General features: G+C 41.2%; 1 protein-coding gene across 5 annotated transcripts in view; it reads left to right on the top strand.

Moving 5' to 3' along the window:
* Positions 1-25862, top strand: part of LOC124307936 (serine/threonine-protein phosphatase 2B catalytic subunit 2-like) — a 109905-nt gene that overhangs the window by 7030 nt on the left and 77013 nt on the right. The window lies entirely within an intron of this gene.

Here is a 25862-nt window from a genome sequence, read left to right as displayed (position 1 = left end):
TCGATATTCGTTTAGGGACAGGAGGAAGAACACCGTCAGCTCTCTACCGTGAATGACGCGGACAAATGGATGCAGGACACTCTCCGAGGGTATGAAAACGGCCTCGCTTTCGGCCACCCTTCGCCGGCTGTCAGTCTTCGAATAAAGAAGATGTAAAAATTGTGTACCTACAAACCAAGCGCGGGACTTACAAGCCTCTCGGCTTCGTTTCACGTTAAATTGACAGACTGAATCACAATCTGATTAAAAACAGGGAACGACGAAAAGAAAAAAGAGAAAAACACGCCGCGCAAGATCAGAGCTTATCGCACGCTGTCCTCTCTGTTTGTTTCAAAGAGATAAAGTTCCACAAGGCTTTGCCAGCATTACGCGAATGATTACGCACGCCAGCCAGACGCTCTTCAAACAGAAGAAGGATTCATTAGCCCAGAAAGAAGAAGTTTCATTCATCACTTCGAAGATTCTTCATTCGTTCATTCATGCACCTAGTTACTATTATTAAACCGAGAATATTTTACAATTTATCTAAAGGTCTTCCCCGCTCTCAAGCGTGTCTTTGACACGATGATATACGTCGTTACGCGCACACATTTATCGTCAGAGCCACGAAGGTTACGCTCATTGCATCGATGTTACTCAACATCTGTTTGCCACTTCTTATCATTATGTGGATATGATTGTTGCACGCTCCGCTACTTTAGCCATCCCTAAAATTGGTTAAATAATTGTTGAAAATTACCCGTAAGATTGGACGAAATACTTCAGGTGATTCGAGGTTTAGAAGACTGACGAGACACGATTATTTTTTTTTTTTTTGCACCCCAAATGTTCGCTATTCCCATCACGAATAATCCCTATGTAGGCGTGATTCCCGGTAATTTTTCAGAACAGAGTATTATTGAATTCTGGTAGGAAATTGGTTTTTGGCTTATCCGTATTTGATTATGGCCGGAAGATGATTCACGTGAGCCGAATCCTGCAGCAATCCAGCTTCCGTTTCAAGCACATATATATATAAATCGACCATATATTTTCAAAATTTAAGTTAAAATTGTTGTTCGGAATGACGAAAAAAAAAATGCTGTCCAAGTTTCAGCTCTTAATATTAATATTAATGTTTAGAGGTGCCTCATCGTTATTTTATATTCCGATTTAAATAACATGGGAAAAATTTGTTTTAAACTTCGGAATTTTACAACTCATCAACGCATTGGTGTACTGATAAGGACCTTTCTTTTTAATTTTATGATGAATCTACTCTTTCAAGAGTTATTTAAAGACCTTAAGAGTAGATTTATCATTAAATGAGAAGAGAACTTTTTTTCTTAACTACCTTTTGACGTAAAATAACTTTTGAAAGAGCAGATTTATCATACGATGACAAGAGACCTTTTTTCTAGAGTGTTTGATTCACCACAAAAATACGTTCTGGTCTTATCAGTACGGTAATTCGTCGACGAGGTATAACGTTCTAAAGCTTGGAAAAGAAATTTCTGCCCCGTCATTCAAATGGGAAATAGAAAATCGCGTTGGGGTACTTCTAAATATTAATATTAAGAGCTGAAACTTGGGCAGCATCCTTTTTTCGTCACTTGGAACAATATTTTCGACTTGCATTTTGAGAAAAAAAATAGTCTATATTTTGATACGGTCTAATCTATACATATACACATGAGTACATAATACGCAAAGAAAACTGCTTAGACCAAGTAAATTGATCTCGTATAATAACTTGAAACCTCTTCAGGGTGGAAAGAAGAGAAACTTTCTCATTCGAAGCACGACCCACCGGTGGTCTGTCATTCTTTAGGTGGCAGCAATTACAGTCCGCGTTGAGAATAGGAATAAATCAAGTCCGCCGACAAGTCATTCAGACACGAGTATGAGACGTAAAAAGTTAGTAGATCATTTCATTACCAACCCTGGTAAGTTGGCAGGGTTGTTAAAATCGTGTGATTCCTCCATCTGTGCAGGCAGATCTGATTATCCCGTTACCCGAAGAATTATTCACCCCACCCACGACGACGTAGCAGCGTTCAAACTTTACGAATAATTATCCAGTTGCAGTATAATGAAACGACCCTCGTTGATTTACTTTTTTTATCCGAGCATTGTAAGAGAAAAAATTTCCTCATACCTTAAAACGCGACAATAAATTACATTTCTTCAATTTCTCAATTGTGACGTAACAGCAGTTGACTTTTAATGACATTTTACCACACACGGCAAAAATTATTCGCTGGAACAGCAAATTTTTCGTCTTAATGCATACTCGAAGCAAAAAGTTTTCACTGCAACGGAATATTTTTTTTAACAAGCATAGTAGTAAAGTAGAGTTCGGCTCTACCAAACCCGTAACTTATTGTTAGTAGTGTTAGTTAAACATTCAAAAATTCCTAGCCGCTGCAACTCATTTTCTTTTTGTGACTATATCAACGCTAAAATGTGTTGTTTTTTTTTCTTGTCAGAGCCGCCGCCGCAAGGAATTATGCTTCGGCTGTTTTTTTTTTTTTTTTTTTTTTTTTCCCACCAGAGGGCAAAATTGCACGTTACCGGTTTTTGGGAGCACTTTCGTTCGTCGTGTCGTCGCAGCGTCCCGTTGTGGCGGCGGCGCCGGTAGCGTCGACGGAGGGCGTGCGTCGTCGGGGGCGGAGGAGGAAGGGGGGGGGGGGGCAGATCAATACGCACGGCCAGCTCGTAATGCATAGATTAGCTTATTCATGCACCGTCACGTCGAGAGTCGAAGGGGGACCACCAGGTTCCCCGCACCGTTTTCGCGACCTTGACCCTTCGCGTTACGACGAGGGGTAGAGACGCGTATCCTTAGGAAGGACGAGCGCGCCGAAGGATATTTCGGAGGACGTCTCTGCGGTATTTCGGGTGAATTCTCTCGCGACTTTTCTCGCGTCGATTTCCATAACCGGTCCCGCAAAAACGGCGAACCTACGAATCTCGGTCAATTTCTCATTCGGCTTCGGACCTGCAGTCGATCGAGCGTAAAAGCCGTGCTTTTCCGATCGATGTTATTTCATCCTCAGTTTCCGATGCGGGCACGGTTGGTTTTAAATTTATACGCCGTGGACGAACAACGCGATACGATTGCCTCCGATTAATTAAATATCCAACAGGTTGGCGGAGACGCTTGTTGCAAACACCCGTTTTTTATTTGAAATTTTTCAGACGTTTCTTGTTGGTCTTCGATCGCGTTGCGGCGCAAGCAAGTCTCGGGGTGTGAATGAGAAAAGAATGTCACCGGAGTGTCATGATTTATTTTTAACGCTTACCGAGCCACGATTTTGAAGATCCAAGGCTTCCGTATATTATTTGCCCTCGTTTTTGCCGCTCGTGCCAGCCTTATAATCGGTCGCATCCGCCTTCCTTTTCTTCTTATTGCGCAACCCAGCCACGCTTCACCCAAAATTCGTTCCGTCATAGTTTATCGCCGTTATTACAGAGCTCCCCGAGGGATCGGCCGCGCGACGAACGTGAACGATGGCAAAAATAACATCACCGATAAGAATAAATAGTATGTAATGAAATTGAAGTGCTTATAAAAAACCGGATGACAAGTGAGCCGATAAGTGGCGGAAAGGCCGCCCTCTCCTCCCTTTTATTCTTCTTCTTCTTCTTCTTCTCCTCCTTCGTTCTCTCCTCCGCAACCGAGCGCAGCTTAGCTAGCGAATTGATTTTTACAGCGACCTAATTAGCAGGCAAGAGAAATCGCTCCGCGTTTCACATTCAGCGCAGGTCGAGTCCGTTGCTCCGCACCTCGAGCCGCACGACTTTTATACTTTTTTCTTCGTCCCGATCACCGACGTAGAAAACGTAGTTGAAAGAGTTTGACACGCAAAGAATATGCGATTATCTGCAGAAAATTATGTTATATTTATGGATCGATGTTGGAAAAAAAAAAAAAAAAAATTAATAATATATAATTCTCTCTTTAACTCTGTATAATATTGCAATTTTGTTACCGAGCCACGATTCCGCTTCATTACGACTATTAAATATCAATACAGCATTAAATTCGAACGATTTGTATGCACGATCCGCAATTATGTTTCACTCTGCGATACACCGATCCGGGTCTAACATGGGGGAAAAACTTTTCACGTGCCTTTTAAACACGCCTGAGGGACCCCGTTAATCCTAACAGGATAACCGGAGGCGATATTGCCGTAGCGAAAGTTTGCGGTTAACGATATTCTAACCAACGAGGTAAACGGCGGCCTGATCCCACCAGCGATTATCGACCAAAATTGTAGTTCAAACTTCCGTTCGCACGGTATGAGATATGAACTAGGACCCCGGGTATCGAGTCGACCGGAATTTGTTTGACCCCGCGTAGAAGGAAGTTTTGCAAAAACTTTATCCGGGGACTGAAATTTTTTTTCGAGGTGTCTGTTGCTTCCTTACCTATTTGTCACGTAGTATATGGTTTAGGTAATCCATTGAGGGGCACATTTTTCTACTAAACAAGTTTAAAAAATCATAGGTGATCTATAGCTTTTCGGGGTCACTAATTACTATGCCGAAGTCGGTAATTTAGAAAAAAAATTCATTCTCCAAAATTTACAGATTTTTTTTTTGAGAAAATTGACTGTACGAAAAATTTTGAAAAAAATATATATTATAAAACTGTATGCGGAGAATACGTAAAAAACGATTCTTTTTTTTTTTTTGTAAAAATAGAGGTTTTTCACATCAATTGTTTATAACAAACATATAAATAAAGAAAATATTGCAATTTTGCATGAAATTTCAACGATTTACGCACCCAAGAGTCTGAAAAGTGTTCACGTGCATATAAAAATTGCAAAAATATATCAGAAATGAGAAAAAAATTGAGACTAAACAAGTGCGACGTAGAATCCCTACAAAACAAAGTCCGGTCAATCACCTCCATCTTGGCCGCCATTTTATAACGAACCGAAATCGTGGGAAGTTTCAAACACGTGTAAGTAGGTTAAAACGTTGATGAATTGGGGAAATTAAATTTTTATTATTTCACCGATCAGTGCAGTCGACCGAATGGTAAAGTCAAACATAATATATCGTCGAAAGATAAGCGAGCTGCTCATTCTGTTGGTCTTTCACTGTGAACAATTTCTCTGCCGCATTCTAATCCCCGAATTATCAAATGGATTTGTTCAACGTCTCGCCCCGCGATTCTCCACTTAAGGGCAACTTTTCGCCGTTTTTATTGCGCGTCGAAGTGCTTTCCCTCACCCTCGTAAGTCCCACACGTATCTTTCAACCGACTGCCGCGGCAGCAGCAGCAGCAGCAGCAGCAGCATCCTCTTTGCATCTTAGTTACGTGTCACTGCTCAAGCGAATGCTCGAGCCAACACATTTCGACAACCTCGCCTTTCCCTTTCTCTCCCCTTCACACCCTTCGCCCACTTGTAAATTCGTAATTACGAGTTACCAAGGCGGGGATATTCATGCTTTCACGTGTTTTCCCCGACGCAAATACATATATATATATATATATATATATATATATATATATATATATGTACACATACCTGACTTACACGGAAGATTTCTTTCTCTTCGTCTATTTTTTATTTATTTATTTTTCCCCCTTTTTTTTCATTCTAGTCACGCTCATTTTGCCCCGCCTCATGCACAATGTAATTGCACTATACACAAATATAGACATATATTGTATTCTTTTCACGCCAAGTTTTTAATTAAACGATTTCCCCGCCGCCTTTTTTTTTAGGTTTTTTTTTGTTCCTTCTCTTCTTTTTTCACCTCCAATTCGGTGTGTACACGACGAGCGGTGAGAAACGGTTCAACTTTTGTAATTAGGATGGAAGGAAGAAACGGACAAGTTCGCCAGAGATAATCTGCGAAACCTTTTGGCTACTGGCGCACGCGTCTAACGCCTCGAGGCGTGCCATCTCCTTCGCTAAATTGCCGATTCTCGTCGAAGGAGTATATATGTACCTGCATGCACATGCACATACTTTAACATAGGTACACAATGTATGTATATTTGCCCTTTTTCTTCCTCCGACGTAGGATAGGTATATTTTCGGTACATCAATTCCGAGAGCTAATTTAAGTCAAACTGAAAACAATTCTCGCGTGGAATATTATACAGGTCTAATTGACTCGGCAACTGCTCGCGGACAAAGATGTTTGTCACTCGACGCAAAACTAACTCCAATAGAAATAACAACCGCAATATTCTCAAAACCGTCATAACTTCATTCGTATCGCCTTAATTCTGTGATTTTTCACTGTCGTTGGATGCGTCGACGCACAGACGTAAGGATCGTTTCAAAATCGACGTTAGTCCGTTGATAAATCAACGAAGCGAAAAGTTGCCCAAACTATTCGTAGATCTGACAACAGATATTCCGAAGACGAGGTTTTTGTCTTGTATCATACTTGCCTCGATCCTCCGTCCCACGAAGAAAGTAAAGAGGCAAGATACTTTTAGCAGAATAGTTCCGGCACTGCCGACTGCAGAAGCTAACAAAGTTTCCCCCAAACGACGAACAAATACCAGTGATTACTGGGATCAGACACAGCGGAACTCTCCCGCCTCCTTCCATTCCTGTGTCAAGAAGCACCCTTCGCAACAATCACCGAGAAGAAGAAACGAGCTTTCCATTTCACCGGCACCTAATTCGCGCCGGTTCTGCAATCATCGATGACGAAGGTCAGAGGTACGAAGTGTGTCTTACCAGAGATACTCTCCCGATCGTCAGGGTCGACGAAATGATCTCTGGATCATCGCGAGATGTCCCCCGATGGTAGGAGAGACTCGAGATTCGGCCGGTATTCGCGCAACATCGGCATCGGTCGCGATTCTCCTCCGCAGGTGGGTTCGCTCTTCGAGACCGTGGAGGATGATCGATGCATTTGCGCGCGCGTACTAACCACGGAACCCGCAATTTGCCCATCCTCCAACACCGCCACGTTTCGCGGGGGATTCCCGCTGCTGTTTTACATTCCCTTCGCATGTTTTCTGCATTTCCGTATCACGTATCCGTCAATTTTAAACCGCAGACGGATGAAATAATAAGCCCACTTTACTCTAGCGAAAATTAATTACAGATAGGGTGATTGTATCAATTATCGACCCTCTCCCAATCATTGACCTTTTTTTGGTTGTGTCCGTTTGATCCTTGGTTCTAAAATTACCAAAAAATAAATTCGTTGCGTCTAACCCTCCGGCAATTGGTTACGGTAATCGAGAAATTCACAATTTGTGCACTAAATTTATAACTTTGGAAAATAAAAGAGTCAATGATTGGGTCTGAACGTGTCAATAACCACGTACACTTACCTTATCGGGCAATCGACGCGACTGTACAAAGATTGAACGAATCGCAAAAAATCCAGGAAATTTCTTTTTCCACATTCTCTGTATACCACTTTGTTGAAACGACGAGATTTCCCAACGGCTTATATATATATATAGGTTAAATGTATATGCTACGTCGGCTTTACGCGTAAGACCTCGTCGGCTGCTGGAACCGACGAAGCTTTGCAGCCTGAATCCCACTTGACCGTTGGGCTATACGTAGGTACGTGGTCTCCATTTTACGGGGGGCGAAAGATGGTAGAGATAACTCGGTCGGTATGATTGTTCGTGAAAATTTGGTGAAAAAAATCTAGCACTAACACGCCGGATCAGGGACGTTCAGTCCGCCGAACGAATCGCGGACGAGACGCGGATTTTGAGGAACGACGATGAAAGTTTTACAACGGTGGAGACGGACGCACGACTCGTTGGACAAGCGATTCAATTTGGCAACGAGTGCTGCTCGCGGGGATCGCGCTGATTATGTATCGACTGCCGACATATAATTATACGAATTGTTGCGAGTTAAATTTGACAAGTTGCGGGTGAATACGGAAGGCTCCGTAGAGCAAGATATAATTTGTTTGTTAAAAACAAAAACAAAAAAGGAAGTCAGGGATCGATGTATCAGGTTGGCCGCACACCTGGAAAATTTTAAAAACCTGGAAATCTCAAGGGATTTTTAATCTGGTCATGGACAAAATTGAAAATATCAGTTTTCTATCATTGGATTTAGAAATGATTTATTGAGGTAACAAGTTTACGTTTTTTCGTCGATGAAACAAACTGGCTTGAACTGATTTTTTTTTACATTATATTTTTCTTTAATGCGAATTGAATTTGAATCGAGCATGGAGTTATAATAATAAACTGAACGATTCAATTCTTAATAACTTAGGAGAATTGGGAAAATGTTAGGAAAAACTAGAATTCAGGTCCTGGAAAACCTGGAAGAGTCAAGGATTTTTTATGGCCACGCTGATGGATGCACGATCAAAGGGTATGTTTAATTCTGGCGGCCGAAGAAAAGTCTCAACTCGCAATTTTGAGGGGGTGAAAAGTCAACTTGTGGACTCTTAGCGACAACTAAGTAAAAAGTTTGTGTTTGCGACGTTTGAGCAGATAACTATTGGTTTCTGTTTTTCTTTTTCGCTGCAGTTTTTGAGAATTCCTATCGAGAATCTATGGGGAAAAATGATACTTCGCCGCTCACTTAGCCGCCATTCGGGCCATTCGGCGGAGTAAGCAACGAAACGAATGTTACAGCGATCCAATCCAATTAGGGAACATAATACATATCACCTTCGGCAAACCCCCACCGCCGGCATGCGCGCCTGTTAAAACAAGAGCTTCTATTTCAGTGTACGTATGTATTTTTACTGGAGTAACTTTGTTTGCCTTCCGCGTTGCAGCTGAGCATACAGCAATATAACGTGTTCAAAGACGCCTTAACCTGAGTACGTAGGTAGGTAAAATAGTTGTTGTTGAAAAGTAGTTTGTACGAACTTTTAGTTCTAAGTTCACGCAGCGTTAATAACAATTTTAAATATTCGCAAGTTGTAACCTCCGCACTCTGTGGGGAAATATCGAAAACGCGAACTCAATTATTTGAAATTCGTCAATCCGACTCGTAAAATGAAACATCAAAGACCCCCCCCCCCCCCCTAAGTGCTTGTCATTTGAACGAGCATGCGAACTGAGGGCAATGAGTTATATTTATCACACGGAGTATTGTATGAGTCACCCGATGTTAGACGCTCCGGCAAATTGTCAACATCGGAGAAAACGAAGTGTAATTTATCGATGGCAATCACGCTATTTTACCGAATTGAGAATATTTCGAATTTTTGTTGTTTTTTTTTTTTTTTTTTTTTTTTTAAAGAAAATTTGAAAAAATTTGGGAAAACGTTCGATACTCGAATTTCACGAATCGGGAATTTCTTCGCACCTTGATTAGAATACCGCGTACATTAGGTTGCAAAAATTTCGCTCGTAATCGCGGGAACGACTTTGGATATATTATTTATAGCCGAAGGTGGATGGATGCAGTTGTCCGCAACGGTTTGCACCGTTCACAGCCGGTCAAGATTTAATACCGTCTCCTCTTACTGCTCGGCCAGGAATTTGCCTAAGGCGCGTGTATAAATAAAACATGTAAAACGGTTACCGGGCGGGGAGACAATAAAACAAACCGAGCGAATCAGTTTTCTTGGAAAATTCGCAACGGCTGCCCGAAGATCTTAAAGCTGGTTGAGTTACGCGATCATCCGTCGCGGCGACGTCCACGTGACTCCGCGAATGGAATGATGCCAAAAAAACGACCAGAGCATTCCGAGCCCTGCGCGATTCGCGCGTATTATAATAACTGCAGATCGTCGGGGGAGATTTGATGTAATAACCGGAGTAATTACCCCTCGTAATGGGCTTAAAAATGTTTCTTTTTTCGCCTGTATTTTTTACCCTCATACCGGAAACGAGATACAGGCGGATTCGCATCAGCTTTCCTCCCACCGGAACCAGCTTCCGAAACGCTCCTCTTTCTGAAACTTTCCGCCCGTGACCTTACTTGTCGCGTTTTAATAATGCAAACTTGAATTTTCGAGCCGTGCGTCATCTTTCAATCCGAAATCCTCCCTCTTATTACCGTACGAGATCTCTCGTTCCAGTCCAGATTACGTAATGATCCAGAGTCAAAGAGGGGAAATTTGTGAATTTCACTTTACAGTTAACTATAATATATGTTTATACATTATATCATAGTTTGTATACTATGATAATTTGATCAATCTCGTCTCTATTTCTGCAAATCACAATTTTTCTCCGAATTAAAATTCCTATACGATGCCATATTACACATATTCCAAACTATCAGAGACCGGTTTTACTTTCACGATCGTGGTTTATGGTTATTCACGAAGCAGTTAAAATCGATGTCTCAGGATTGATTCGAAAGGCTTAACTCCGAGCAGCCAACCGACCATATACCATATCGGTATTGGGATGCAGCCGCGTAGCCGAAAATTTTTAACAGGTACCGATGAACGAATCGATCGAGGAAATAACTATCGAACAAATATCCGCAGGGGGGTGGGGGAGGGGGGCATAAAGACCGCCTCGACACACGTATGAAAACAATAGATACGCATCACATAAATCGTAATCATCGTAAATACTTAATCGCTTCCAGCAAGTGGATTAGGCTTCGTGAATAAAGCAGTAGGTCAATCCAATCTGTCGGTATTATGCCCTATAATCTTATAATACGTTAAAAACCATAAGGGGAACCCTCCGCGGGACACCGTGAATCATTTTTGTTCCCGCGTACTAATCTTGAATATGCAATTGGTCAAGTTCCGAGGCCAGTTATCGGTGTGTCTTTACAACTGCAGCATAAATAGGGTGGCGCATAGACGAACGGAGAAAATAGTTCCAGTATAAACGGCAGAGGACGGATCCTTGCGTCTTTTTCGATCGCGGGCACCAAGCGATTTTTCAGATCGATTCCAACTATATTTCCACCTAATAACGTGCGCGTATGCTGCAGGGATGGTAAACCTGGCATTGGCTGCGGGCTGCCGCAAGCTGCCGCAAGCTGCCGCAGGTGTAACAACGGCCAAGAGGCATTAAGTTGCATTCGTGAACGCGTACGCGCTGAAAGACGGCAGCGTGTATAAATAGTAGGAATATACGTGCCTTGGAGTCTGACTCCTTCTTCTGGCCCTCCATTCATGACCAGGCAAATGCTAAGTATAGATGCTCGGAGGAGCTTATTTGGGAACGAAATGCGGATTGTGGCTGCCCAAACGCCCTGCAACGTGCGGACGATTATCTCCCCAGCTGCAGAGACGCAGGAACTGCCGATTGACCCAGACCTTTGTACCTCCGAAATAAAAAAAAAAGGTTCTGGATAAGAGGCGTCGAACCTCCTCCGCCGCACAAGATTTTCAGTCGCTTCTTCGATTTTTCTACTATCCGCACCAAAAACTGTTTTACGTACCCGTGATAGTAAATTTTCGGATCGAGTTCCACCGCAGCTGCAGTTGTACAGGAAAAAGACGATCAAGATCCCGAGAACGCGGGTGCTCGCGGAGAAAAATTTAATTAATCCAAACTGGCCGGGTTCCAAATTAGTCGGCTTCTCCTGCCCCTCGTTCCCCGTTACATTCGTGATTGGGTTCTACCTGCGTTTAATGGCCGGCGAACACGACGCGTGTATGCAAATTCACGTGCCGTAGTCCGCTTCTTTGATCCATGGCGAGTCTGAAAGTATCCGGTAGAAAAAGAAGAGGAGAAGAAAGAAAGAAAGAAAGAAAAAAAAAAAAAAAAAAAGAGAGAGAGAACAGATCGAGTACATCATCGATGGCACGATTTTCCCCTATTCTGGGTTCTCCTTTCCTCACGATTACTTTACACGTAGGTACATCTTCTATACAATCCGAATAATCTCTAAGGACAAATGAGATCCAGACGCGACTTCGCGACGGAGTCTTCGCTTCGTTGTGACGAAATATTCAAAGGCGGTACGACGATGCCAAGAGATGCGTTTGCACGCGTGTGAGTATTGTGTAACAGAGACACGCTGCTCGGGAATCGTCGCGGCGAGACGGGGTAACATTATACGCACGTGGGCGGAATCGCGGGTGGTGTAGGTATGCACGCATCTACGTAGCTACGTAGATTGGACAGAATAGGCTTTCGTGCCGGCTAAAAATATATATCCATAGGTATAAATGAATCCGCGGCCGTCCACTTGTTGGCACATCAAGCCTCCGTCTTCGATCCATTTTTAATCCACGAGTTCGCGGCTTCGACGAGAGAGAGAGTCTTGGGTGTAACACACTCGGATGATAGAGCCGGAACAACCGGATCGTTTACCCTTGAAATTATACGGGATGAGAGGTGAACGTGCGAGTTTCTACATTTGGGTACACATGTGGGGAATTGGGACATTCGAACATGCGGTTTCATTTAACGATGGGACGGCCGCCGTTATTCCCAATTTTCTTTTAACTTCGGCACATTATTGTATGTCGTGTATTGTTACTCTCGAATACAACTTGAGCCCGTATTTGTTTGTTTCTGAATACCACTCTGCACCTTTCCGAAGTAAGGTCGAAGCCATTGCACTCGGAGTTTTTGGGCTACTGCTGAAAATTTGGTAGAAGAAAGAAAAATCTGAAAAGTTACGCGAGAAAAGATTATAAAAATGTTTAGGAATTGGTGGAAACTGAATTTATGATTTTTAAAAAGTTACCAAAAAAGAAAAAAGTAAAAGAATAAATTGAGTCGTGTGACGGTGGTGTAACAGTTCGTAACTTTCGAGTACAACGAAGATGTAATGTACACGTATATAACTAATTTCTAAAAAGTTTTTAAAGTACTTGTAATTTTGCTGCCAACAATTTTTTTCGAATTCTTTTGGATTTTTCAAAATCACAGCCCGAAACACTCGATGTTTCCAACTTCGGTACGATGAGTGATATCGAAAAACAAAGAAATACGCTTTTCTCTCTCTTGTTTTCTTCTCTCGTTTTCATCAATTTTCCTGCATACGCGTTCAACAATGCCCAAAAATAATCGATTATTTTTACCCGATTAATCGAGTATAACGATTATTTTTAGCTTAGCGAGCATCGCTAAATAAACGAGTGGAATTGCTGCTACCGTGTTCGGAGAAAAATCACAAATCTACGATTCGAACAGTCGCTCGATTGATGTCGACAGAACCGAAAGAGAATGATGCACGCCAGTTTTACAATCATCAACGGTTCAAGCGGTCGATCATTAACGTCGTCGGAGGCGTGCGAGGCAGACTTTTAGGCTTAAAATTGAAGAGCGTGGCGTCCAATTCTTTTTCATCGCACACGCAATATTCAGACCCATCGTATTATCTAATTGCGGGACGTATCCGTTTACGCTTCGTCTGAGGCCTGTCTACTTTTGGTCTCTCTCTCTCTCTCTCTCTCTCTACTTGGCTCTCTTAACCGCAGACCAAGAACCGACTCTCAAAGAGTCCCGTTGACGAATCTGACCAACCGTCGGACGTTTATAACCGGTCGATTCCTCGCTGATGAAAACTATGCATATCCGTACGATTTATCGACGAAAACTACTTGGTGTAGAAAACATGGAAATTTGAATAACACGTACCATACATGTAAATACGGGAATTCCTCTTAAACTTTTTACCTTTCACGAGAGATATCGTCCACCGCGTGTCTCGTCAGCGTGATCCTGCTGACTTTTCAACTTTTCCCCAAGAAAAGAGGTTCGAAGCTTTCGAGAGTAACCGAGAAAAGAGCCGCTAGACGTAGGCAGGAGGTGTACCTACTACAAGCTCGCGGACGGAGTTGGTCGGTTAGGAATATTTTTAGACTGCACGAGGTGGGAAGGGCGGGAGGAGGGGAGGAGGAAAAAACGGGGAAAGAAATATCGCGGGTATCACGCGTTGGTGTGTAGTGCACGAAAAAGCGTTGTGCGACTACCGGGCGAAATAAAATATTTCTTGTTCACTCTATATCGTGTATGTGCCTCATTATACCGTAGGCGCGTTATGGGCAGATGTGCGATTATACCGGTGTTAAATGAGATACAAAGAGACAAAGGAGCGGGAGAGATGAAAAAAGAATTGCAAAAGCGTGGGTGGGAAAAAAAAGGGACGTTCACAGACTCGACTTGTGCGAAACACCATCGGGATTATTGTTGGTACGTTTTCTGAAACTTTACCACAAGGTTTCAAAACCGGTTGGATTTCATTCGACGCGTTTCACGTCCTTCCTTTGCACAGCCCCTTTTTATTTGATTGAAATCTTTTCATATTTCAAAAGGATCTTGTATTACGTATGTCAAAGATATACGGAACTGATTGTGAGAAATATTTCGAGCATGCTTTTCCTGAATGTGATCGAGGGGCTCGAGGGGATCGAGGAATAGAGAAAAGAAATAAAACACGTGCTACTTGCAGCAAGATTTTTCTCTAGATAATCAAAAATTCTGTTTTTTTTCTTCGATTCTTATTCAGACTTTTTATTGCATGCTGCAAACTTCTTCATATGTTACGAGATTCGGTTTTCCTTTCTGTGCATTATAATAAATGTCGTTCGCGCGATTAAATTACACCAGGGATTGAACGATTGTCTAACATGCGTGTTGACACGAGCAGATTTTCATCTAAGAAACGTGTCTGTCTCTGTCTCGTTTGTTTAACAACTTCTTGACTTTGACAAGATAGAAGAACAGAAAAAAGTCCGATCCAGCGAGAAATATCGAAAAACTCTTCAAATAAAATTAAAAAAAAAAAAAAAAGAAATAAAAAAAAAATGCGAAACCTTCGTCTTTCGTTGGAGGAATAAAGTTTTTACCTACAAGTTATGCGTGCAGTCAATATCAACTAACAAAACACCGATTGAAACAGCATCGTTTCGGTATAAAATCCTCACCTATGTAAAAATTCTCTTTTTCAATTTCATTATACTCTTTCGTAAAGCTCGTCTGTTCTTGATAACCCCGTTAGAGTGGTATACTATACGTATAAAAATAGGAGCTCTATTTTGGCGGATGCATACAAGCGCGCGATTTGTGTATAAATCGAGGGTAACATCATAGACGTGAAAAAGGGCAGGTACAATCTTCACGCGTGTTTCACCGAAATCCGTGAATTCTCGTGCTCGATATTAAAAGTACGGGTTATACACGCACGTGTATCTAAACTGATCTAATTATACACGGCACTAATTCTACGAAAAACAGTAAATTCGCAACGACCGATTAACCGTTGGACGTTGCATCGATACTGAGATGGCATTTTCGGAGGTTGAATGTGCGCATCAGCATAAGCGGCATCAGCAGAATCGGCAGTAATAAGACGGGGGGAATGGAAAAGCCGGGGATACGAACGTTTCGTTTCGTCTCGCTTATTCGGTCGCGAGGCTTGTTCTGCTTGGATAAATAATTATTCTATTTCCAGCCATTGTTTACTACACTGACACGCTGCGCGCTCCTCTTCTCTTCCCATCGAAACCACGATTGCAGCTCAACCGACGATCGTGTCGCGTGACGACAATTTTTTCCAAAACTCCTTGCAATGATAAAAAACCGGCTGAAATAATCAGAACTCGCAGTTTACGGGTCAACGTAAATTACTTAATCGCACGAATTTATACGAATTCGAAAATAATCTGTGTTTCAGTAAAAATGATAATTGCGAAACAAGCGTAAGCTACGACAATCGGACCGTGATAGCGATGATCTTGGAAAAGAAACGGCAAACAAATCACACTAATAATCTTCAGGAATTTACGATTCGCATACACGCATGGCTATTTATTCAACGTTTGTCTTCTGCCGTTTTTTACTTCTTCTGTTTTTTTTTTGTTATTCGAGAAAAAAAATTGCATAACTCGTTTTTACAGACTCCTTCGGTCTTCTGCAACAGCTGATTCTCGTCTCCGTTATATCCACGCAGTGCCACGTTTGTCTTTCTCTTACTCGCAGATGCAGCTATACGATTGAGAGATAATCACATAATTGTCCTTTCAAATACGCTGTGAACCTACCTACGATATTTAATATACTGTGTATATATATATACATATACACACACACATATATATACACACATAGTGTACACGTTTGTTGAACGGCGTACATCTGCATATATGGTAAATTAATTAAACGTGTCACTGACGCCACGCCGCGCCACTCTGCCATTCGGGAACAACAATTATTCTACGATAACGTGCGCAGCCATGTATTTGTGTAAGGTTACGTACTTCTTATTTCGTGTACAGACGTGTTTGCAAGGAAAGAAAGAACCTCGCAAACCGCGTAATCCTCGAATTCTTTATTCTAACATAAAACGACAAACGTAACCGAATACTTTGCAATAGCAAACTTGTAATTCGGACAGAATGACGGTCGCCAGGGGAAAAAGCTATCGCTTACCGCAGCGTAGGTTGGCTGAATTTCCCACTGAAATTGACATCCCGTCACTCTGGAGTTGGCTTATAAGTTATAACCAAGGTTTGAATCGCGCGTCTGACGTAGCCTGTCAGTACAGGTATAATAACAACAACACGTTGCAGTGCAGGTACACGAATTTAACTTAGTTCGTAAACTGCATATATACCATGCAGGAGTTTGCGAAACTGTACAAAGTTGCAGCGACTAGGCAGGCGGCGCCTCGTTTTGCAGCCTTCGGGGTCCCTCGAGATTTGAACGTTGCAGGGAAAATTACCAACGACCGTGCAGCGTCGAAGTTTACATTCATGAATCGTTTAATAAAATTGACGTGAAAGTTTGCGGGGAAAGAGGAAAAAATATATCAAAAATCAAAGAAATAAATAAAATAAACAAATTTTTAAACCAAAAACGTTGCCCCGATTTTATTTTTTAGACTATTCTTTTCTCGAAAGTTTAGTGACGAGAGTTTACCGCATCCGGTTGAAAAAATGACAAGGAATCAGCCTTTTCGTCTTCATTGACGCGGTAGTAAATTGTCAAGTACGAGTAATTCTCTTTTTACCCGTCGATAATTTTCCCTTCAGCGATTCTGCCTCCGGTAATCTTCCTATAAGGCGTAGGTACGGATACTTTCGAGAATATCAAAGGAGCGGATTTGATTCGATACAAAAAAAGAGAGAGAGAGGGAGAATCGGTGGAATTAATTCGCAGTCAATCTAATAAGTGACGGAATTTTCGAGATCAAAAGTGTACGGTTAAATTCCATCCGACGACGATTCGATTAGTCGCGTGAGAAGAAGTCGGGTAATTTAAAGAAGACGGTAGCCGCTTGCTCGCTCCTCGTTCAGCGAAGCGCGAAAGACTTTGAAAATTCTCGGACGCCGCGTATAATCGTAGATAGTTGATTAATTAACCGATCAAAGAGAAACCGGGGTTTCGCCTCGCGATATTTCCGCATACGAGGTTGTTTTAAAGCAGCGGTGCATAACGCCTCCTCGCTCTTCGCCCTCGACCACCCTCGACTATCCTCGGGGGCAGAACCTCGTCGACTGCACCGATCAATATTCCGAGCGGTCCATCCCGCGACCTATATATCTCGGGCTTCTTCCCAACTTCGTTATATCAACACCTTCTTAACCCTTTTCAATTTTCAATTTTCAATTTTCACTCCGCACGTGCAGCGTGATTAATAATTTCGGTACAATGAAAACGGGGGCGGGATTGAAGTTCCGAATTTGAAAGCATCCAAATTACTTGCTGGCGACACTCGAAGTAAAGAAATCGAACTTTTAGGTAACAAAAAAGCTCCGAATGGTCGGAAAATCGACGGCTCAAAGTTCCGAATTATGCGAGATTCCGAAAATTTAAGTTACGGTAGAGCAAAGTTCCGAAAATTGAAATATACTTACACAGTGTAGTTTACTCAACGAGTGGGTGTAAACAATATAAAAAAAAAAAGAACAAAAACTGAAAATCAGAATCAACGGGATTCCGAGCGCAAAAATATCGAATATCCAAAACAAAGAAAGATCAAAGTGATGAAATTTCATCAAGCCTGAATTTCATGGAACTGAAAATCTACAATCAGTTGGAATTTAGATGTTTTAGATTTTTAAATTTTGTCATGTTCGCAATTCCGGACCTTTGACTTGTCGGAGTTACGCCATTTCGGCCTTTTGTCCTTTTGGAAATTTTCACTCTCGGAACTTTGAACGTCGGGTTTCCGACCACCCGAAACTTTGATGTTTCGTCAAACTTAGATTTCTTTACTTTAAGTTTCGCCACCAAAAAATTCTGGATCAGGCGCTTTCGTTACATTTCAAATTCGGAATTTCAACCTCGCCCTATGCAAAGTGCATGAATTTGTTATATTTTCCTTTTTTTTTTCAAATCGACGACACCTCGATTACCTGCCTATGATCGTTGCTGTCGCAAATTTATTATGCACAATACATGGGTGGGTGTTAAGTGTGTATTACGCTCTTGGGGAAGACTCATCGCAGCGATTGTTTGCTGATTAAATTTGTCAGTTCAGCCTCGCGTTCAACTAGTCTCGTTAAACTCATCCCACAATGCCGTGCAAAGCACACGTTCGAAACGGCAACAACGATTCCGCAATGTGTACAATATGTGTAGGAGCAGCATCGTAATTGTTGTTAGATTGTTGTTACATAAACGCATCATCGAACGATCGACAAGCAGTTTACTGAAACTCCACATTTTCTTGATTCTTTGTTTCAGGTAAGGATTGTTTCGCCGAACACACACCTGTCAAGGCCCAAAAACCGGATCAGTATGTGACAAATTCTAATCCAATAATTAAAATCATCACCAATGTAGAGAATCTTACGATAGCCAATCTATACGTCATACACTTTATTCAATTATAACATCTCAGGTGGAATGTTTTTCTTTTTCTTTTTTTTGTTTTGTGTCTGCGTAAACCGACGAACAGACAATTAATCTTGAGAGATGATCTTTCTTCGCGAGTGCTGTAACGTGCACAAACGAAACACCGGCTGGAATATAACCGTATCGAATTAGTTCGAGATCGTTATCGGCGATTACACCGACGTCAATTTGTATCTAATCTTGTAACGAGCAGTTGTTTGCTATCGTGCAACAACCTCGCAGTCGACGCGTGTACCTATTCACGTGCAACTGAGACGATAAGTAAGATAAATAAACAAATAAACGAATCGAGACTAAAGACTTGGCGAATTCCAAATCGCTCGAAATTCACATCCGGACAAAATTTTTGCAATTATTAACGCGGCAAATTAGCCTCGAGTGTCGGCATCAAGGATATTGCACGAGATCGTACCTGCCACGCTATATAATTTGTAGCGAGTATTTTACAGCCGGTATTTTAAATTCTCCATCGAATAAATCAGCGCCAACGAACGTTAAGGCACGCGGCAACAAATTGTTATTCATGCAAATATACAAAGTGATTTCGACAATATTTCGATAGTCGTTTTCTCATTTCTCATTCAACGACGAAGAAAAAAAGTCTCTCCGCATTCGTAATATTAAATATGCAATTGAAACGATCGTTGAGTAATAATATTAGCCATGCAAACGCGTGAGGAAACTTTATTCAAAACAACAATCGATTCGAAATGTATACTTTGGCATACGTATACGTGTATATTACATCATACAATATCCTGCAGAAGCAGGAGCAGCAATCGTCGATGCGTGTCAAAGCGGAGAATTCGCACCGTGGGGTATGTAATAACCTGCATCGAGTAGGTATCTCATCTAGCTCGCAAATTAGCGCGGAGTGAATTAATTGAGTTATACAGACGCGGAATTGATACCGCATGCGATCCCTCTCGATGATGCGCGTCTAACCGAACAGCCGGTTCCCATGTACGACCAGAAATGGAATAAAATATCATACGTGTCCGTGAGGATCGATCGAACCCCGGGATTTGCTCCGCAGATTTATTCACCGTACGCCGACCCGAATAGCGACACTTAAGGGGAGAGAGCGAGGGATGCGAAATGTGAAATACAAGAACAAGAGGCGCGCTTTTATTTCCCGTTGTGAGAAAATAAAAAAAAATAAAAAAACAAACAAACAAACAACTTTGATATTTCGTTTCCTCTCTAAGAACCGAAAAGCGTATCCCTCTGCAGCTTGAGACGAAATATTGAAAATACGTGTCGTTTCGTTGTATTATTTGTTTTATCGCGTAAAAATTTCAATCGTGTAATAACGGTATTTGTATAAACGGCGCTTCTTGTCCTCATCAAGTTACGGCTTTACGTAACGCGACATTCGTATCAGGTACACCCGACGACATTGAACTTCGCACGGCGTGTATTCTACACACAGGTAAAGAAAAAAAGGAAAAAAATACAAGAAAAAAAAAATGGACTATCTGTTCGACGTAAGCAAATCTCCATTTTCCGGCCTGTTTCATTCCGCTTATAATCCGTATAATACCACCTGGGTATTTGAATTGAACAGGCGTGATTCGTTGGACGAGGGAATTTACGTCACGTGACACTCACATGTTTCCGAATATAAAACTGTCGAATACTTGTGTCGTATGAAAAAACCGTAACGACGATGCTGCCGCTGCTGCTGCAGTAGCGCACGGAGCTATTCGGTGAGTGAAAATCAATTATCGGTCCCGCCCACGACTGCGGAATCTTCACGTTTGAAATACCGTTGCAGAATTTCATCGTATGACATTCCAGTTCGTGACAGTCATCGTTGAACAATACAGACGGCGCTGTCTAGGCGGTGAGAGAATATCTAATTGACTGACGGATGAAACCCTGTCCGTAGTTTGTTGCGGAGCGACGCGAACTCTTTATCATCGCGTCGTTTTGTCGGATAAAGTTTGCTTTTGCAGACAGCGGAACGATATTTTGGATTTTAAGCAGAATCGCCTATTTTCACAAACATTCATTGTAAATAACAACTAAACAAACTTCAGTTGCGCGTTTGAGATAGTTTTATAAAAAAATTTAAATGGAGAACTGAAGTTTGTTCAAGTTCGATGTACAATAACTGGTTGGCAGTATATGTAATCTTTCTTAAAATCCATATATAAGGAAAAAATAAAGATTTGATATCCGGAACCCAGATTCAAGATTCGTGTTGACCGGTGTAATTGATGCTACTGTAACAAACGGCGATAAAAATTGTTGTAAATTTCACTTCGCTACCTGCGCCGCGACACGCGAAGTTGTTGTTGTATCGCTTGCCAATTTTTCATTTTTTATTATTTAGCTGTATTTTCACCGGGATTGTTTTTACGATAGACTTGACGGGCTGCAGCTAAAATAAAACCAGTGATTCACGATTGGACCAAGTTCGCACTTTAGCATCACGTGGTATCTGCAATCTGCATACCTGCTTCTCGTTAGTCGAATAGAGCGCCTGTAGTACTACTAATTCTACTACTACTCGCTGTTATCGCTGTAAGAGGAGAACAGTGCTCGTCGTAATCTTCGCTACGTCGAAGCGTGTATCATTCTAGATGAAAAAAACGTCCAGGTCGGTAAGCCGGACGACGTCGTTGAAACGGTACACGGAGATCCGCCTGTCGGGTAATCCGTTTACTTACTCGAACGAAATTCTTCCGAAATTTCAGCGTCGATATTATTTCTTGGCTTGCCGACCTCTGCGACAGCTTTTTGAATTCGAATAAACAATCGCGCAAGCATTCGTTTTCGATATTTTTCACTCACGAGTCTCCGTTCGTGGGACATATATTTTTACCCTTTGAATTGCGTCTGATTCTTCCGCTTTAATCATCGAAAAGAATATTTCTCACGTTGTTTTTGGATAGCTTGATAGCAGCGAAGCGGTGGTGAAAAAAATTTGAGAGAAAGAAGTGGAGGAAGTATTAAAAAGAGAAAAGATAATTCATCGTGATGTTTCGTAATACACATGGAGGGTTATTTTGTCTCCGATTCGAAACGAACTTGCTCGATCGTAAGCTGCGATTTGAAAACAGGATGTTGTCTATGTTATACTTGGATACTGATGAGAGTAGTAACCGGACTCACCGTTTACGGCGCTCTCCTCGTAATCCTTCTTTTCCGGTTGGATGGTGCTGGAGGATACCTGAAACAAAAATGTTTCCGATAAATAATCAGAGGTAACTGCGAGCATCGTACGAGTTAAACGAGCCTTGGATTGTCCTGGAAAACAAGAAACTTCGCGCGAACGTAAGCAGTTAAATATAATTCAATATACCGTCGTTAAAGCTATAATTTTTAATTTCTGATCTCTGACGTCGAGTTCGTCGCTAATCCCCCAATACTTGTGAGATGTGAGAGAGGAGAGATGGAGAAACAGCCAATTTCAACCGTGAAAACATTTCTAAATGAAGTATTGATTTACCGCAAATTCACCTGTTCAGCTATAGCCTGCACTTTTTTAAATTCTCGATATGCGGATCGCGGTTATCGTACGAAGTACGAATTCAATTCCCAAGCAAGCCGTCTATTCAAGCAGCGACATACCCTCGACAGTGTTTGACACGAGTGTTGTTGTACGAGTCCTGAAAGCCGGGAGTCACTTCGACCTCGTTTAAAAGACTGCGAATATTTTCAATTGATATCGCGTACAACGTAACACCGCAATAATGTATCCGCCGAGAAATTCTCAGTCAACTTTGTTCGTGTGTCCTCTCCTCTCTCTCTCTTTTTTTTTCTCTGCGAGTGGCAGGTTCACCACAACCAATCACTTCACTTGAGAGTGAGCACTAATTCAACTGCCAAATCACTTTCTTTTCTTTATTATTCTCTATAAACCTTTTATTTTTATTGTATTTTATTTTATTCATTGCGTGCGGTTTGCTGTAATTTTTTTTTTTTTTCTAATCTTGAACAACAAACAATCGTATCGGTCAGTACATATCTCTCTCCTTGAACTTCCGAATGCCCGCAATAATAATTTGATCGTCAAGTAAAATCAGATCTACAGGTAAAGATAACAACCGTAACTATATTTTCACCGTCGTATCGTTTCAGTTACTCTGCATTGTCGAGATTCGAAATGCGAGTCATGAATTTTATGAGACACGTGACCGTCTTTCCGCCCTTGCGAGTGTTCGGTGTATAATAACAACACCGACCTGGCAAGTATTTCTTTCACTGAAGAATTGACTGTGAAACCGAAATGAGATCCGCACATCTTAAACATGAAGCACACCTCATCCCGCATCAACTTGAGAATGATAAAGAATCGCTCGTCGAAACTTTCGTCGATTTGGTTAGGAGACAGGGATTCTTGTCTCATCGTCAATTATGCATCATAGTCGTCGCTTTGTAGGAGAAATCGGTGCGGTTCAGGGTGAGATAAATTAAATACATCATAAAATTTAACACGAGATTGTGAAAATAAAAAACACAATCCGAAAGGCTGGCGGTATTTTGAAAAAGATGCATGATTTTTTGTTTTTTTTTTTTTCTTTTTTTAACGAAAAAGGAATAATGCAAGAACTCGTTATTTCCTCGTTAATAGGGTGAAGCAGTGCTCTTCAGCGGCCGCGGCATCGCTTTAAAACTGTCTTCGCACCCGACAAGCCCTACATACGAAACGAAAGATTCCCGATGAGGCAACGACGAGATCTTTATCACCGTAATTTGGCGGCGAAGATTCGACGCTCGAAGTGATTACGAACGGCTGTATAAATTCTGCAGGTTCGGTTGGTTCAATTAATCGAACCCGGAGAAGCTCGACAAATGTCGCAGTTGTACTTGTAAAGCTTTTGCACATCGCCATTCGGCGGAGGGAGCTATTTTCGTAACACGGTGCGAAAAAATTTGGCTGATCGCAGTGCCGGACGCGAATCCCGGGATATTAGCATTTTTCACCGGGTATACCCGACCTCTAATATCACGACGTCGTTTTCAAAAACTGAAAAAACTATCGTCTCGCTATTTTCGTCCGTCGCTGCGCTGCAGCCGCAGCTGAATTCGTCATGGCGCAATTCCGCGTCTAATTTTCCTCCCCATATTACGTACTATTTTTCAAGTACGGTTGCGGATCTCCGCTCATTTTCACATCTCGATTTCATCTCATGTCAATATTTCGCTGCGATTCTGCTTTTGTTTTTAAGACCTGAGACAAACGTTCTCAAGCATTTATTACCAGCTGTAATTTTATTTACACCCTACTTGCTCTGTGACATTTGGCGGTAGGGTCGTTTATAGACTGTCACACTGTGTTCGCTTGTACGTATTTGACCTCGTCATCATCATCATCATCATCATCATCATCTCACTGGACAGATGAACACAGTGACAGCCTACGACGATGTAATTACAGTTTCACGTGGCCCCGAATGCAACATTTGTCGAATCGTACGTGCGTTGGATATATTAAATAAATTTTGGCCTACAGTTTTTAAAAGTCGCTGGTTAAAAATTGTAACAAAATTTATTCAGCTATTCACTTACAGTTTATCACAGAAATCGTTAATTATATAGTTTAGTAATAGAATTTTCCTTATTCTCTCAATCGTTAATTCGATGTTTTTTGTAAGTTAATGATATCATCATTCTTTTAAATCTTGTTTTAGAATTTAAGTCACAATTTTAATTTTAATTTTTTTCATGGACAAAACTGACGCGTGTCGAATAATTATTTTAGTCGCGTTTCGATGGGATGATAAATAATGCAAAATTCGAACATAACACGCAATGTTTTCCAAGGATGACCCTCGTCTCGGTTTAACGATTATACAACAAGTTTGAGATTGTTTCCCAAAAGTTGTATAATTGTCTTAGTGTTAAGTTTTTATTTTTTTTTTTGTGTGTGAAATATTTCGAAAAATGCGCCAAGATCAACGAAACGTTATTTCCATTTTTATTCTATCTTTGATATTTGACTAAAGTTTCAGTTATAATTGACCTAGTATCTACGTTCCGAGGTATTCGCCAGTTATTTTATCCGCCGAACCGACGTTTCAAATTTGGACAGAAATTAATTCTCACGTTTCGTATTTTTCTCAGGCTGAAAATCAGGCCATTTTTATAACTTGGCGCAGTTTTGACTAAGTATGATAATTATTACCTTAGGATATTTACGTCTATAACGCATACTGAATATTAGGGTTACCCTAATTGACAGATTGCACGCCTTGGTGTCAGCTTTAATTGTGTGTGTGTCTATCTATACATGTGCATTTGTGTGTGCCTTGTATGCCTATCTATAAGTATGTTTTTGTGTGTATCTTGTATATGTATAATATGCAACTCGCGTGAATTTACTCATGGCCGTGTCCTGCACGTGAAAATGCGAACAACCGAAGAATTCGAAAATCCGGTTAACGTGAAACTTTGAATCGCATACAAAAAGAAAAAGAAAAAAACGTTAGGCAAATGTTTTCTACATAAACCGAGAAGTACCGAGTGAAACATTGATGGATTGCATAAAATTTGAAAAGACGTATCCAAGGACCGCGTAGTAATTCAACTTTTTTTTCCATTTCCACAATAATTACAAGTGTAAAAATTTATCATTATCAAATACATAGAGGCATTGAATTTTTCCAATGGAACTTCGGCGGATTTCAGAGTTTGTACGAGGAAAGAAAATTGTTAGAAACTAATCTAACCGCCACCCAAATAAGGATTAGAATTTTTTTTTTAAATGATTCGACATTAGACAGACGTACGTCATTAAAGAATTAACCAACAATTGGAGATAAGTAGTTCGATTATTATATGGTCATTGGATAGGTCTATTCGAGACGTTTCAAATAATATCCAACTTAGTGTTTTTCTCGGTCGTTCTCGATTTAACCAGGAAACTTCAAACAGGAATATTGTTTTTTCAGAAGCTTCTAACGACGTTTCCAATTTTTCCATCGTACGAAAAGAGGATGCAAATTGCAAGGTTTCACGATACCCGATAGAAATTACGAGGTTTTCGTCTATTCGAATTTTCACGCATACACGCGTAGATCCATATTGTATTTTTAATTACGTAATTAAACGAATCGGATAAAGTAATTTTTGGTGTGGGGATAAAACGGCAACAGCCTATAGGTTGCCTTGGGTATTATTAATAAACTTATATAAGTTCAGGGGATATAAAACA

This window comes from Neodiprion virginianus, chromosome 1 (genome assembly GCF_021901495.1).
Source record: "Neodiprion virginianus isolate iyNeoVirg1 chromosome 1, iyNeoVirg1.1, whole genome shotgun sequence".
Taxonomy (NCBI): domain Eukaryota; kingdom Metazoa; phylum Arthropoda; class Insecta; order Hymenoptera; family Diprionidae; genus Neodiprion; species Neodiprion virginianus.
Note: the sequence above shows the minus strand (reverse complement) of the source record. Positions and strands in the feature narration are given on the sequence as shown.